This window comes from Coccinella septempunctata, chromosome 1 (assembly GCF_907165205.1).
Source record: "Coccinella septempunctata chromosome 1, icCocSept1.1, whole genome shotgun sequence".
In the NCBI taxonomy this organism is placed as follows: domain Eukaryota; kingdom Metazoa; phylum Arthropoda; class Insecta; order Coleoptera; family Coccinellidae; genus Coccinella; species Coccinella septempunctata.
In genome coordinates this window covers 28,947,133-28,964,552 of record NC_058189.1, presented here as the reverse complement: position 1 = coordinate 28,964,552, position 17,420 = coordinate 28,947,133, and positions in this window count along the sequence as shown.

Here is a 17,420-nt window from a genome sequence, read left to right as displayed (position 1 = left end):
ATCTTCGGTTCAAGAATCTACCAAGGAAACTCCATCCAGTACAATGTTCGGCCGAGAAATAAGGCTGCCTTGCGACTTAGAGTTTGGATGTAAGCCTGGAGAAGACGTAGCTGGGGAGGACTACGTTAGTAAATTAAGGAACAAGCTGGATTACATTCATGACAAGGTACGCAATCAAATGCAGCAAGCAAGTGACCGAATGAAAATGCGCTACGACATCAAGGCTATTGAAGGTGGATTCACCACTGGAGATCTGGTGTGGCTACATAATCCACAAAGGAGGAAAGGTTTTTCACCAAAGCTGCAGAGACAGTGGGAGGGACCGTATGAAATAATCAAGAGGATAAATGATGTAGTTTACCGGATAAGGAAGCTCCCCAGAGGAAAACCAAAGGTTGTCCATTTCAACCGATTAGCCCCGTACGCGCAGGACGAAGAAGAAGTACGTCTTGTGGAAGCCCCGATGCAAGGTAGCAGCGATTACCAGAAGTTTATGGATTGTTATGGTGAGACACGCGTTGCACGGTTCGGCGTTACACAGGAAGTACATCAAGATCTCTTTACCGTGTCTGAGGAATACTCCCTCGCTCATTACGTAGCAGAGGACCTTTGTATGAGCAAAGGAATAGCGAGAGTATTCAGAAATAAATTTGGACGTCAGGAACAACTATTGCGACAGCAGCCAAGAATCGGAAAAGTTTTGAAATTGAAGACTGAAGGTTGGTTCATTTATCACCTAGTCACAAAGCAACATTCCTATCAGAAGCCAACCTATCAGAATCTATGGACGGCACTGCATAGCTTGAAAGAAGACCTTCAACGCTTTGGAGTTAGGAAATTAGCTGTTCCCAAGCTCGGTTGTGGATTGGACCAGCTGAATTGGCGAGTTGTGCGAAGCATGCTGGAGGTGGTATTTCAGGGGACTGGTATACGGATCCTGGTGTGCAGTTTCAACCCAAAGCAGGCCAAGGAGCCTGGAAAAACTGTGGAGTGCTACTTCCATCAGAATGGCTACTGTAGGAATGGTGATGAGTGCAAGTTTCGCCACGGTCCTTGGAGAAATTCACTAAATCTGTTCTGGGACAGAACAGGCTTAAGGAGGGGACAGTGTAACCAGTCCGGCCCTTGCGTGTTCTAGAACAACCGCGAAGGTACCTGAATGTTTCCGGCGCCTATATAAGCGCAGCGGAGGAGCAGGCAGACAAGTACAGTTACAGTGCAAGCGACTAGTGAAAATAAACAAGAGTGGAAATAAATAGTAGTGTAATAGTTAGTTTGTGAGTTATAAGTGTATTAAGTGTAAATAAATAATTTTAATAAGTTGGACGTTTTAATTAAGCGAAGAAAACGTTACAATATATTCGATGTCGTTTTAACAAAAACGAATTTGTTTCGCCCTTATGTGCGGTCACTGTTGACGTCCGGAATGCAGGTTCGGGTGCAGGTCAAGTGTCTCCCTGATAATCGTTGCCAGATGTCTTGGGACCGCACGTCTTCGAGTAGCTGGAGTGGTGCAGACTTGGAATGCGGAAGCGATATGCGTAATTTTCTTAGCTGGTGGTCGTATGTCTCGATCGTTGAGTCTGATTTTTTTTTGGTGTAGCAGAGGGAAAATCTGCAAAACAGACGAACACACCCTCTCCTGAGGGGGAACAGTGTGGGGATTCTCACTCTCTGAGCTAGAGACCCACTAAAAACCCTTAACTGCTTCTTCATAGGTTCCGGGCATTTTGCCTACTAACCAGTTGACTCTTATGGTTTCTGGACTCTCACACGTCGTGTTGATAGTTGTATGCTGCCTATAGCTTTAATAGGTTAAGCTCTTCTTTTCTTTGGATACTTAAAATCCTTAACTGATCTGTCGGTCTTCGGTAGTAGGTTTTTGACCTTCTAGCTTCTTCTGTTGGATCATAGTCGACTAATCTTCGTAGTTCCTCATTTGGATGTTGTTTGGCTTTGTCGAATATCCTTTTCGTCTTTCTCTTCATAAATTCTGTAACTGGTTCCCATTCCAAGTCCTTGTAGATTTGTTTGTTCCTAAAAAACCAGGGTACGTCGATAGCCATTCTAAGGAGTTCATTCTCAGTGGCCTGTATTTTCTTGATGTGGTTCTTGGCTGCGAAGCCCCATACCGCCGATCCATATGTGAGTTGTGGTCAATAGTTTTAATCATCGTCAACTTGATGTTCTTATTCATATGACTTCTTCTGCCTATGAGTGGATAAAGTTTACTCATTGCGGCTTTTGTTTTATCAACAGCACATTTGATGTGGTTTTTCCATGTAAGTCCTCTGTCAAGCGTCACTCCTAAGTATGTTGCTTCATTTTTCCATTCAACCTCTTCTCCATCAACTTCAAGGTTTTCTTCCATCCTCAATCTTCTCTTTTGCAGTAATATTGCTTGAGTCTTTCTTCCATTGATTTGGATTTTCCATTTGATGCACCATTTGAGTAATTCATCTATGGCTTCTTGCAGTCTCCGGTGTATGATCTCTGGGCGTCGATGTCTGAACGCTATTCCTGTGTCATCTGCGTACAAGGTGAGCATATTTCTAGCATTCTTCGGGATATCATAAACGTATATTACGTAAAGCAGAGGTCCAAGTACCGATCCTTGAGGCACTCCCGCTTCCAATTGCCTGGTTTGAGAGGTTGCCCCATCTATCTGCACATAAAAGTTTCTATTCCTCAGATAGTTCCTTATAATCTTGCATAGCTTGGTCGAATATCCTGCTTTTTTCATCTTGTAGATTAGGCCTTCGTGCCATACTCTATCAAAAGCTCTCTCGATATCCATCAGAACTAATCCTGTGGCCTGTTTAGTCTGCATTCCTTCGGTGACGTATTCTATGAGCCGTAGTAATTGGAGTTCAGTCGAATGTTCTCGTCGAAATCCAAATTGTTCGGGTGGAATTATCTTCAACATTTCTGTTTCCTCATTCAGCTTTTTAGGGATAACCCTCTCGACGATTTTTCCTAGTGCTGATAGTAGTAGTAGTAGGCTGATTGGTCTATAATTTTGAGGAAATTTCCGTTCCTTTCCAGGCTTGTTGAAAACTATCATTTCTGCAGTTTTCCATCTCTTTGGGTAGTATTCGATCCTCATCGCACCGTTTGTTATATTCGTCAAGGCTGCTATTCTTTTTCTAGGCAATTTCTTCAACATATAATTCGTTATCCTATCTTCTCCCGGCGCTTTCCTGTTTTTCAATTTCATTATGATCTCTTTGATTTTTGTTGGTGAAGCCGGTTTTGGAATAATTTCGGTTTCCGGTGGTTCCATCATCAGTTCTTCGTTTGCCTCCACTTCTTCTTCTAGATCTTCATTGTCATCATCATTTCTGTAATTTATTCTGGCTTCTCTCTCAATTGAGTCGGCAAGTGCTTCGGCTTTTTCAAGTCTCGTATATGCAGTGGAGGTATAACTGTCTGTTCTCGTCGTAAGCGTTTTTGCATTTTCCAAGCCGAGTGATCTATTGTATTCAGTTCCCTCAATCTCTGGTGCCATCTGTTATTACGCAGTTCTGTTAAAGCATTTTTCAATATCTGACTATGCTTATTCAGTTTCTTCTTGTCTTCTTCTCTTTTTGTTGTTCTCTAGATTTTTCTGAGTTTTCTGTTCTTTTTTATAAGTTCCTTTATATCTCTTGGCGTATCTCCATGTGAATGTTTCGGAATTGGTTTCCTTATTCTCTTGGTGCTTTCTTCATAGGCTTCTTTTATTTGTTTTTCCAATTTTTCATTTGCTTCATCTAATTCATCGCGTGTGTTTATTTGGGGAATTTCCGTGATTTTCTCCTGAAGTAAATTCGTATATTTCTTCCAGTCTGTGCGATCCTTGGTTTGTGCCTCTTCTTCGTTTCTTGGGCCATGTCCCACTATGAATTCTATGGGATTGTGGTCTGAAGTTCCGTCTTCTATTGTATCAATGCTGATTTCTTCAGTGATGTCTTTCATTACGACAATGTCCAGTACATCGGGTAGTCCATTTACTCTTGGTATGTAGGTCGGTATATCAGGTCCTATCACAACTGCATTAAGTTTTTCAGCATAAATCTTCAGTCTTCTCCCGTTGGTATTTTGGACTCTACTATTCCATTCCTGCGATTTGCAGTTGCAGTTGCAGATACCCTTATTCTGGGTTTTAACCAGCAATAAGGGCATCGGCCTCTTTGTTATATTTGAGGTCATTCTTATGACCTCAGCATCGACGATCCCTTGATCCTTGAGGTCGTCAAGGATCGTCGGGATATCTGCATCCAGCGGTAGATATCTCACTACCGCGTAGATTTTCTTCTCTTCCTCCCGTTGAAGAGTGTAAAACTCCCTATTTATTTTATGAAGGAAGTCCGTCATCCTTCTGTGGTTGTTATATCTTTACTTATTTACCTTTTGAAAACTCAGAATTGAACAACTTATTAGTTTTCCAAAAGAAACTTTTTATTTTTCTATATTGACAACACTAAAAATATATTTCAATGATGCCATGATATTTTTAATAATAAATTAATCTAGTTCCAACATACTCCCCCGCGAAATTATTGAAAACCATAACGATAAGGCGGCTTCACCACACGTCCTATTCTAGTTGTGATTTCTTTCTTCTCTTCATCTTTATTTGAACGGCTTCCTTCTGAGTTCAGCTCTATGTCTGTGTTCTTTATTCTTGACTGATCAGTTTATCTAGTCGAATCTTCGATTTCCATGGGATATAAACGTTGGAAAGGTCGTAAAAGTTAACCAGTTCTTGTTTTCACCTTTGCTACTCTCGACACTTCATCTCTTCCGGGGTAAAGTGCTGATATTCTCCCCATTTTCCAATCTGTCCATTTGGTATTTTCTTCACCAACCAGAACCATTTCGCCAACTTCCAATTCACGTGGATTCCGACGACCAGAGTTAACCAGTTCTCCAAAATATTTTTTTTTTTTAAGCTTGTTCTTAGACCTTCCCGGAGCTATTGGATATATCTTTGTCGTCTGAGGAAGCTGTTTCTGTCTATTTGATCTAATTCAGCCATGTCACTGTTGGTTATGTCACTAATGAACATAGCAGGGGTTAAAGCACTCAGATAATTTCCATCATCAGATGAATATGTCAGAGGTCTACTATTTATAACTGCTTCACAATCACACAAAAGCGTAAGTAATTCTTCGTAAAAGTGACTACCGCTTTACCTGAATTTCTTCGGAATAAGTCCTTTACAATTCGAACCATACGTTCCCACCATCCTCCCCACCAGGCAGCTGTGGGTGTATTGAAAATCCATTTTATTTTATGTACAGAGGAATATGATAACACCCTGTCCCTATCGATTTTCTTCAATAGATTAAATACACCAACAAAATTACTACCGTTGTCTGAGTAAATAGTGCCAACTCTAGATATCGATTGAAATTTATTTTGGGAGGATTTTGCATCTCTTCACAAACCTTTTAGGGCTTTCACTCCCAATCTCTGAAACAAAATCAATTAGTGCAAGAATTTACGCAGGAGCAAATCGTTGATTTCTTTTTTAATTGATTTTGTTTCAGAGATTGGGAGTGAAAGCCCTAAAAGGTTTGTGAAGAGTGCCAACTCTACCTCTTCTGGCTGAAAATCTTCTTAATGATGAAAGGAATGCTTCAGTAGAAAGAGAATTTACCAGTTCCAGATGTATCGCTCTATAATCTGCGCATGTGAATAATACTATCCACGTTTTCGTTTTATCTTTGAGATACAGAGGTCCAGCCAAATCTATACCTACCACATTGAAAGCTTTTCCACATGTTATTCTATTTCTAGGTAAAGGTGCAAAAGGTGTCTCTATAGGTTTACTGGTATATCTTTTACATATACAGCATTTTGAAATTACTTGTCTCACAGTTTTCCTACCCTTTAATATCCAGAATTTCTCCCTCAGAATACTCAACAATGTTTGAACTCCTGTATGACGATTGAGTATATGATATTCTTTTATGAGTCTATTGACCAGAACATGCTTACTAGGAAGTAGAACAGGGTATTTGAAATTTTCTTCAAAATCTCCCAGAATGAGTCTTGACCTTATTCTCCATAATTTATTTTCGTCTTGGAAAGTCTCCAAATTTAAGGTACTAAGATCTTTAAACTTCTTCTTGTACCATTCTAAGTAATCTTTTTTCTGCTTCACTATGACTTCATCACATGTGATTTCACCTGATTTCTTTAAATTTCTTCGCCTAGAGTTGAATCCAAATCTCAACATCCATGCGATCATCCTCAAAACTTCAGAGTATTTTGAAAAGTATTGAAATTCTTCAGTTGTTTTATTCACTTTTGATATAAGAACTTGTGTTGTATTCCTTTCTTCTGAATTCCCTTCTTCTGGACAAAATATTTCATTATTAGGCCATTCTTCTGAATTATTTTTTAACCATGTTGGACCAAACCACCACTTAGTTTCCAGCAAAGTTCTGGCATTGCAGCCTCTGGAAGCCAGATCTGCTGGATTGATTTTGCCTGGAACATGATACCAATCATCTGTATTTGTATGTAGCCTCATTTCTTTAACCCTGTTTTCTACAAAAGTTTTCCATTGTCCTTTTGTTCTTATCCAGGTCAATGCCACCATTGAATCACTCCAGAAGTAAGTCTTCATATCGCAAAATTCTTTTATTTTTATAACAGTTATGTATAGTCTGACACCTAGTATTGCCGCCAATAATTCCAGTCTAGGTAAAGTGATATTTTTTGGAGCTAGTCTAGATTTAGCAAGAATTATATTGACTGAAATCACTCCATTAATAATGGTTCTTAGAAATATGCAACTTGCATATGCTGATTTACTAGCGTCGCAAAATACGTGGATGGTCGAATTTGAAGAATTTTTTAAATTGGAATTTCCACAAAGTGTCCTTGGAATTTTACAATGAACTAATAAATCTAGTTGTTTTACCCAGCATTGAAATTTTTTAGATATTTCAGATGGCAATTCTTGATCCCAGCCAATCTTAAGTTGCCAAGTTTCCTGTAATAATAATTTGGGAATCAATAATACTGGACACAAGGAACCAATTGAATCAAAAATTTTTTGTGCCACTGATAGCAAACTTCGTTTAGCCAATACAATTTGAGAATCAGACATGCTATGGATATCACAAAATAATGTATCTTCTTGTATATTCCAAAGTAGTCCAAGTACTCCAACATACGTTCACTTGATCAGAAATTTCCTTAGATTTTTGTGAATTGTATATCCATCCTCGTAAGTTGAACTTTGCAGACGACATGATAAATGTTGCTTCTTTGATAAATTTCGCGCATTCTGATTCATTTGTTACACTTGTTACACAGTTATCTACGTAAAATGAATTTTTCATCAGATTATTGCTTAAATAATCTCTATCTTCTGGACATATACTTATCTGTAAAAACGCTTTTTCTATATCAGAAACTATGCCAATTGCATTGATGCGAAATTTTAAAAGCAATGATGGGATTAATTCCAGAAAATTCGGACCCTTTTCCAAGCAACCATTTAATGAATTCCCATCCTTGTCCCTAGCTGATGCATCGAAAACTGGGCGAATTTTAGTAGTTGCACTTGATTCTTTAATGACTGCATGGTGCGACAAATAATGAATTGAATTTTCTTGTCTCATTTCTTTCTCAATAATTCCCAATTCTTCCCATTCATCGAATACCCTTGAATAATTATCATATTTTTTCAAATTCAGCGATCTTTTTGTATTAGACTCTAATCTACTAAGAGCCATTTCCTTATTATCTAAAATATTCAAGTGATCTTGCGACCAAGGTAATTTAATTTCATATCTTTTTTCGTCATTTATAGTAATAGTATCATAGAAATGGATCAAAGCTTGCTCTTCTAGAATTTCATTTGATTTTACTTGTACCGAATCTTTTATACCAAGTAATTCTAACTACCATAAGTCTGGTATTGACAATTCGGAAAATCCAGAAAATATAGTCTCATTGCGTTGTTTTGTGTCGTACTGTCCGATGAGTGTCCACTCCAAATATGTTTCGAGCCCTACAAGGCCACCATCAAGATGATGTTTTCTTCCAGTTAATAAATGACCAAATATATCTGCTCCTAGTAATAGTTCAATTTCCTTTGGAGCATTTGACAAATTGCTATCGTAAATCACAATATTACTTTGCTTCAAATAATTTATACAAGATGAATCATTAATACGAGAAATATAATTGCAGATTTTATCTTGATTCAACATATTTATTTTAAATTCATGTGTGTTATCAGTACTTTTTATTGTTACTTCGAATAACTTATGAGTTTCTGGTTGGGATTGCTTCCCTCCAAAAACTACTTGTATTATAATAAACAAAAGGGTCGCCTAAGCGGGCGCATCGCTAGAATGAAATATTAATGGAAACAACAATTCCGAAGGAATTGCCGTTCCAATAATGTGAGCTAGTCATGAACTATCATAGGAAGTCCCAGAGAAGTCGAAAAATTCAAGTGCAACTGTAGACCGGTTTCGGGATCATTTTCCCTCGTCAGTACAGTATAGCACTGAATCTCTCGATCGGAGGATGGTGGTCTTATGCGATCTTGGGACGCCGCTTTGAGATATCTCATCACGATACGCCACCTGTCACGCAAAGACTGAACCAAACCTCACTTTCTCTGCAGACTCCTACAACAGTTCATGGCTCCCAAGTTCAACTACTTCCCGCAGTCATCGAATGTGCTAACATTCATCAAGGACCACGCCCAAGTTTTTCGACTTCTCTGGGACTTCCTATGATAGTTCATGACTAGCTCACATTATTGGAACGACAATTCCTTCGGAATTGTTGTTTCCATTAATATTTTACTTGTATTATAGTTTCATTGTCAATTTTCCTCAACTTTAGTTCTTCTGCACTTCTAGATAAAATATAAGATCTTTGTGAACCAGAATCTAATAATGTTTTAACTATTTTTTCGCTCCCTTCAAAATGAATCCGCACAAGAACTGTTTGCAATAATACTGTATTAGATAAGTTGCTAGTCAAAATATTTTCTATTTCTTTCTTCTCATTATCCTTCTTTCCCTTTTTCACATCTAAATCCGGACACATTATTGGATAATGTTTCCTCGAACAAACTATACATCTCACAAATGCTCTGCATTGTTTACAAGTATGATATTGTTTTAGGCAAACGAAACAACCTTTCTTTTCTTTGACGATATTTTTTCTCTCATTCAAAGATAATTTCTGAGCTTTGAGACAATCTTGACTCCAGTGAGATTTTGTACAGAAGTGACAATATGGAACTTTCTTACCAACTTTCCTGCGTCTTTCGAACTTGCTGAATATAATGCTGCAGCTGTGTATAATCCACCGTCACCTGTTTTATCGACTGCTTCATTGTAGAAACTTGACTGTGCTAGATTTAGGCCCGATACTTTCACGTGCGAATAAATAAATTTATTCGCATTTATTAAGTCTTATTCGTAAGATTAGTAAAAATGCAGTCTTTTCACTTTCAGATAGTGTTATTCATCGAATAAATCTGTCATTGAAAGAAGAGTTTATTTGTCATAGATCGAATGTCGGTACGTCATTATTGGTTGAATAAAATTTATTCGAAGGTGAAAGTACCGGGCCTTATTCTTTTTTCTGATTCAACTTCGCTTCGTAAAAAATCTAATAAAAATGGCAGATTATCAGAACCACAAATACTTTTCCCTATCTCATTTGGATTAGAAATGTTGTTCACTTTATTTGAACTGCGATATCTTTCCCATGCTTTCAATGTATCGTTCGGTAATGAAGACTCTACCAAAGGATACAACATTGCCGCATATTTTTCCTTTGTTACCCCTAGAGATTCCAATGCCCTAAGTTGTGTTTCTAACTTATCATAAAGATTGGAAAGTGGCATACTTGTATTGTCCATTGCTTGTTTGAGAACTAAACTCAGCAATTCTCTCACATACACCTCGATAAGGAATTCATCTTTTGCAAACCTTGCCTTCATCGGATCGACAGCTATCGTATAATTCGCTCCTGATGGAGGAAAACTCTCCACTAGCTTTCTTGCTGCTGAATCAACTGAAGTAGGTACTGAAATTTGTCTTCGGAATCGATTTCCATGTCTTCATGTGTTTTTCGGAACTGTCCCCATAATCCTACCCAATTTTTGACATTTCCGTCGAATTTTTTCATTTCAATTTGTGGAAGCCGGAATTTTCTCTTTTTCTTTTCGCCGCTGCATTCTTGCGATGTTGTTTGATCCAATGACTTCTTCAACTCAGCTTCACATTTAGTTCTTTGTCTTACGAATTCTTCTCGGAAAAATTCTACTTTGTTGAATTCCTCTTCTAAATCTTCCTCTTCAGTTTCATTTGATAATAACATACCTCTAATGTTTTCATCTGAAGAGAATAGTCGGTCACCCTTGTCTTCTAATTGCCTTAAAAGGGATAACATGTCGTCTTTGCTTGGTTCTTTGTCGCTTATTTTCAGGTCTATTTCTGCACATATTTTCTTGAAGTGTTTTCTCATTATTTCTCTTTCTTCCTTGAAACTCTCCATTATCACGGTCGCTAAATGTTATATCTTTACTTATTTACCTTTTGAAAACTTAGAATTGAACAACTTATTAGTTTTCCAAAAGTGACTTTTTATTTTTCTATATTGACAACACTAAAAATATATATTTCAACCTTAACTATCAAATTCAATGATGCCATGATATTTTTAATAATAAATTAATCTAGTTCCAACAGTGGTCTTCGGCGGTTTGTGGGACGACCTTAATTCCGTCCTTCACAGTTGTCGCTCTGCTATATTTAATGCCGTTTCGCATTAACGCATTGGAAATTGACGTCCATTCTGACGTACCTCTCAGGGTGACTGGGGGGATTTTTTCTTTCCTCTCCTCCACTGTAGTGGTTTTCTGTTAGGCTGAGGCTGTACCCATCGTCGTGATGGGTGGAATTTCACCTCTTTTAGGTGTCTTGGGTGTATGGTCCGTATATACACATTTGGTAACCGAAAGTTACCAGAGCGGTTACTCTGGTGACTGATATTGAGCCGAATTGTCAGGAATTCGACATATACGGACCGCCCACTTACTAACCAGAAGAAACCAAATTGTATATACGGACCACAGCCTTGGTAACCGAAAGTTACCAGAGCGGTTACACTGGTGACAGATATTGAACCGAATTGTCAGGAATTCGGCATATACGGACCGCCACTTACTAACCAGAAGAAACCAAAGTGTATATACGGACCACAGCCTAAGTACGAAGATATTACAATGTAATATCAAAGATTAACTTCCTCTTTGGTAATATCTTTGGCACAGATTATAGGGATTTACTCTGTAATCTGTGATCTTCGATTTAGTTAGTTGGTTATATCCAAAGATTAGAGATCTTTGAGTATATCTATCAGAGACAGAGATATCCATAGACCTAATAAAATATGGACAGGCCCTGAGAGAGAGAGGTCACGATTAGTACGTTAGAAAGAGATGGACATATGGTAGAAAACGTCAAAATCATATGTTTATTGTTTACTGTTCAGCTACTGTGTTTTCAATCGATATTTCATTCTCCTCACAAGCAATTTAGCAGAAAACTAGGTTTTTAGAATCGACTGCTACATGCTCATAAAGCGAAAGAGATTTATTTTTGGAAATAATAGACCAATAAAGGAGTTTCTTTGTTATTTCATGTACATATAAGACATAATTTACAAACAATCACAAGGAATATACCTAATCTACTTCCTATATTTCATAAGGCCACAGCAAGAATTTGTAGAGGTGACTTGAATTTCGAGATAGTATATGAGCCGGTCAGAGGAAAAGTGGTATAAGTCACAAATTCCGATTTTTGAGTTATACCGATATTTGGGTACCAAAGGCAGTGATAGGTATGGAAAATTTTGTTAAGAGGAAAAACATAACTCGGTCAAAACGATGATTTGACTCATACCACTCATAAGAAGAATAATATGCAACCTTTGGTACCCAAATATCGGTATAACTCAAAAATTGGAATTTGTGACTTATACCACTTTTCCTCTGACCGGCTCATATATTATTGAATATTATGAAGGATGTTGTTCTAAACGAAGTAGTTACATATCTACCATCACATTCTATTTCAAGGCATGTCCGAAGAAAACACTCCAATCTGGATTTAACATTAGAAAGAGAAGAGATGTGAATCATGTTGATATTCAGTAAGCCTTGTGACATCGGCAAACTCAAAACTCAATATTTTCTGTTGATCAGTGTCACAGAAATCTAACACTGTAAAGTCACACGATAAAGAAACAGGAGCAGTAAAATATTAATGCCAGGAGTGCCAGAGAAGAGCAACTAAACCACCTGGTGGAGAACCTATCAAAATAATTGAAAAAAAAAATGTGAATGATTAATCATCATATAAATAATTCCCCAGCAGTAAATTTTATATTATTTGTGAAAGTATCAATAAACATACTTAAAATTATTGCCCTTTTCTCTATACCACACATGTTTTTGCTCAAGGAAGGTGAAATGCTTAAAAAAATTCACTTCAACGATTAATTTTTCTCTGCGTAGCCAGAACCCAAAGCAGGGGTCCTTTTATCTTCCCAAATCACGAGTAATTTCAGTGTATATAAAATCAGACCCTGGCGAATGAGATGATATTGTTGTTTTATGCAACTCTCAATTTTTTCTACATTCATAAAAATAAAAAAATAAAATTTCAGTTAGTATTTTTCTTTTTGATAAACTTTTTAGGGTTTTCACTCCCAATCTCTGAAACTATTATTTTATCAGCACTTGAAAGTTTCAATACGATAAAAATATTGTTATCGATTGAAATTTATTTTGGGAGGATTTTGCATCTCTTCACAAACCTTTTAGGGCTTTCACTCCCAATCTCTGAAACAAAATCAATTAAAAATGAAATCAACGATTTGCTCCTGTGTGAATTCTTGCACTAATTTGTCAGGAGCAAATTAACTAGAAAAAATTGTTGCCTGACAATGAACTCAAAATAAATAACGTTGAAACTATAATTCTTCGTAACGTTTCGGAGTCTATATCAGACTCCTTCATCAGACGAAAAAATCTACTTTTGAAAATCTTCTGGAATTGTCGCTTTTTGTCTGACATTAATTGTCAACACACAGAAACAGAGACTGCACAGAAACGTTGATTCATTTAATTTTGAAATTACCGGATGACAGTTCCTTCTTTAATAAATTGATCCAAATATGATCTATTCCTACCGAACAATTTGCCAAATTATTATCCTGATCTAATAGAATACACGTAGACTCTTTAATTTTTCGTTTATAATGGTCTGGTTCTGTCATTAAAATTTTTGTGTTGTCCCAATCCATCATGTGGTCTCCCGTATTAGAACAAATGTGATCTGCGATTTGCGATCGATTAATTTCTCTATTTTTAATATTATTTTTATGTTCGCGTTTTCTTATTTCTAGAGGTCTGGACGTTTCACCTGTATAAGTTTTACCACAAATACAGGGTATGTTGTAAATACAATTTTTTGATTTTTGTTTTTCGTTCAAAGGTTTAGTTTTTGTTAATATAGATCTTAAATCATTTTGCGTTTTAAAAACAGTTCGTATGTTGAACTTCGAACCGATTCTTCTTATTTTTTCTGAAAGGCCATTAACATAAGGAATTACATTCAACAAATTTGGTTGTTCTTGACGGTTTGTTGGTTGTTCCTGATCATTATTACGATTTTGGTTAGTCATTTTTCTCTCTAAATTTAATATTGTTTTTTCAATAAAATCTTTTGGGTATTGATTATCCCTAAGAAAATGTTTAATGAAGTCAACTTCATTATTTCTAATTTCGGGTGTAGATGAAATTAAATTAGCTCTATCATAAAGTGTTTTAATGATACCTCTTTTGACACTTACTTGGTGATTGGAATAAAAATTTAAATATCTATTAGTATGTGTCTTTTTTCGGTATACGCTCGTTTCAAAATAATTCGGAAACTTTTTTATTGAAACATCTAGGAATGAAATTTTGTTATCCTGCTCTAATTCCATTGTAAATTTTATTGTAGGTTCTTTGTTGTTGATATGATCAAAAAAATTCTCTAGTTCATCTCTACCATGTTGCCAAATCACAAAAATATCGTCTACATATCGCCACCAAGTCTTTGGTTTTAGTGGGTATGTGTCTATATATTTTTGTTCGAAAGATTCCATGAATATGTTACTCATTACTGGTGATAAAGGAGAACCCATAGCCATACCAAATTTTTGTTTATAGAAAACATCATCTAATTGAAAATATGTGGAATTCAGGCAAACTTCTAATATCTCCATTATATCATCAATAGTCAATTTCGAATTTTCATAAATGGTTCTATCATTAATCAATTTTGTTCTCACTATTTCAAGAGTTTTATCAACTGGAACATTTGGAAAAAGATTTACTACATCAAAACTTACTAAGATGTCTGTTGCATTTAAATTAGAATTTCTTAATTTTTCAAGAAAGTGTTGAGTATTTTTCAAAAAACTAGTTGATTTTCCTGTTAATGGGTTCAAAAATTGTAAAATATATTTAGCAAAATTTTGACAGGGGGATCCAACTTACTATTGGTCTCAAAGGAATAAGAAGTTTATGTTTTTTAGGTAGGCCGTATAAATGTGGGGGTTTGCTATAAGATGGTGTGATAAATTTCTTTTATCTACTCCTATTAAGTTATATATTCATTATTCAACTGTTTTGGAGCAATTAATAGTATTTGTAAACAAACAACGTGAGTTATAATAACTCACTACTATAACTCACTATAATAAATCGGAAAAGATTCTTGGAATTATTTACGAACTGAATATCAGGGTGGCTCTGTGCTTCTTCTACAAGCCGGTTGGCCGAAAGGGAACAGTCCATTATTGTTAATGAGGGGAGGAATGTCACTTGAATAATTTTGACGTTTTCAAATCAAGTTGATACCTAATTATTGTGAATATTTTGCTGGAAAGCAGTAATTCAGATAATGAAAATGAAGTATTATGTACACCTCCAGAAATAAGACAAGCTGCTAATATACCATACAGAATTTATTGCCCGAAAATTTAAACTGAAATTTTTATAGCATTGTTATAGGTAACTATTGAGATTTGTCAATAAAGTTCTTTCTCTTTACTTGTATCTTAGTATTTATTGTTAAAGTCGTAGATAAAGTATAGTATTCAACTTGCGGTAATGGTCATAACTCACTTGCTGAATTACAGCACTCGCCTACGGCTCGCGCTGCAAACTTCATCTGCGTGAGTTATGACCTACATTACCGCACGTTAAATAATATACTATTGAGCATATGTGAATTTTTTGGAATTTTTTGAAATAATTTTCTTCACTTTATTCTCTGTGAGAGAAGTTGGATCTTTTTTGATTTTGGAATATTTATCGGTATCATCAACAATTTCTAAAAGTTTTCTTTTATATTCACCTGAATCCATAATAACTGTTGCATTTCCTTTATCGGCAGGTAAAATTTTAATGTTATTATCATTTTTCAATGAAGTTATAGTTTTATTCTCAATTTTATTTAGATTTGGTTTTATTTTAAAAGGTTTATCAAGTAACAATTTATTTAGTACTCTAAATTCATTCGATTTATCAAGCGGAAGTTTTTGATTTTCAAAAGTAGATTTTTTCGTCTGATGAAGGAGTCTGATATAGACTCCGAAACGTTACGAAGAATTATAGTTTCAACGTTATTTATTTTGAGTTCATTGTCAGGCAACAATTTTTTCTAGTTAATTTGCTCCTGACAAATTAGTGCAAGAATTCACACAGGAGCAAATCGTTGATTTCATTTTTAATTGATTTTGTTTCAGAGATTGGGAGTGAAAGCCCTAAAAGGTTTGTGAAAAAATATTGTTGATTTGATAACATTTTCGAAGTTGATTTCAGTACAAAAATTGCTACAAATCAATAGAAAATATATAAAGCTACCGACAACCACCCAAAAATGCAACATGGAGGATCAGCGGACTGGTAGAATTCCCGAGTTTACTCGATAACTTGGTTGAAGCGGCAACGTTGATTTATTCACTACCAGCTACCAGCTTGACGTTTACTACCCATTGAACTAAAGTTTAGTTCAATGTTACTACTAGGGACTGCTGTTATCTCTCTTTTCTACCACCCCCCTCTCTCTCGTGGGTATTCCTCGATGCGGTGAACGGGAAAACCACGTGAAGGCCTGTCCATGTATTAGAGAGTTGAAGTGCAGCCATGAACGTAAACGTTAACGTTATAATTGACATCTACGCATGCTCATTCGTCCGTTTTTAACGTTAACGTTAGCGTCAGCTTTACGGCCTACGTAAACTAGCGGTCTCCCACGTATACCTTAAACATCGACATACGTTAACCGAACGTTAAACGAGTAGCACCGATGACTTGCGAATGGCCGAATTTTGATTGTTAAATGCAATTCTCGATAACCTCAAACAGTCATTGTTTATATTTCCCATGTATTTTCTCATAATGAATGAAAGTTATAGGAAATCAGCATTGATTTTAAAGTTATCAAAAGGATTTAGTTATGAAACTTCGTTATCAGATTACATTCAGTAAGGAAATGGCTGAAACTCATCTGCGATTCTCATGTCTCTAACACTTAAACATTTCGTTGATAATAAAATACTTTCAAGTTGAAAATTCTCTTTATTATGCATATGATCATTAGAACATCAATATTCCAAATGTTATTCCAGCTGTCGGAGCTCAATATTAGATAAAAGAGAGTTCACGCGAAACGAAAGCAAAATCAAATTGATAGGTTATGTTTAACGTCTGACGTTTCATGATGGCAGCACTTCAACTCAAATTTCATCACAACACGTAAACGTTATATCTGACGCTATTTCTCACGTTAACGTTTACGTTCAGGTTAATGTATTGTGCACACTTCAACTCTCTAATACGTTAGCCTGAACGTAAACGTTAACGTGAGAAATAACGTCAGATATAACGTTTACGTGTTGTGATGAAATTTGAGTTGAAGTGTTGCCATCATGAAACGTCAGACGTTAAACATAACCTATCAATTTGATTTTGCTTTCGTTTCGCGTGAACTCTCTTTTATATAATATTGAGCTCCGACAGTTGGAATAACATTTGGAATATTGATGTTCTAATGATTTATATGCCTAATAAAGAGAATTTTCAGCTTGGAAGTATTTTATTATCAATGAAATGTTCAAGTGTTAGAGACATCAGCAATTTACGCTTTCTTTTTGACCGTTTGAGCAGCTCCTGGGCAGCTCCGGTGCATCTCGCTCGAGCACCGACGCGTTCTTTTTGATTGGGGCGTGAAGCACCGGAGCAGCTCGCGTTCCCTTCCCCTGCCCCCTCTTGCACCAACCGAAATGTTGGTGCACGTCGAGGGCTCGAAGCCCGTAAACAAACT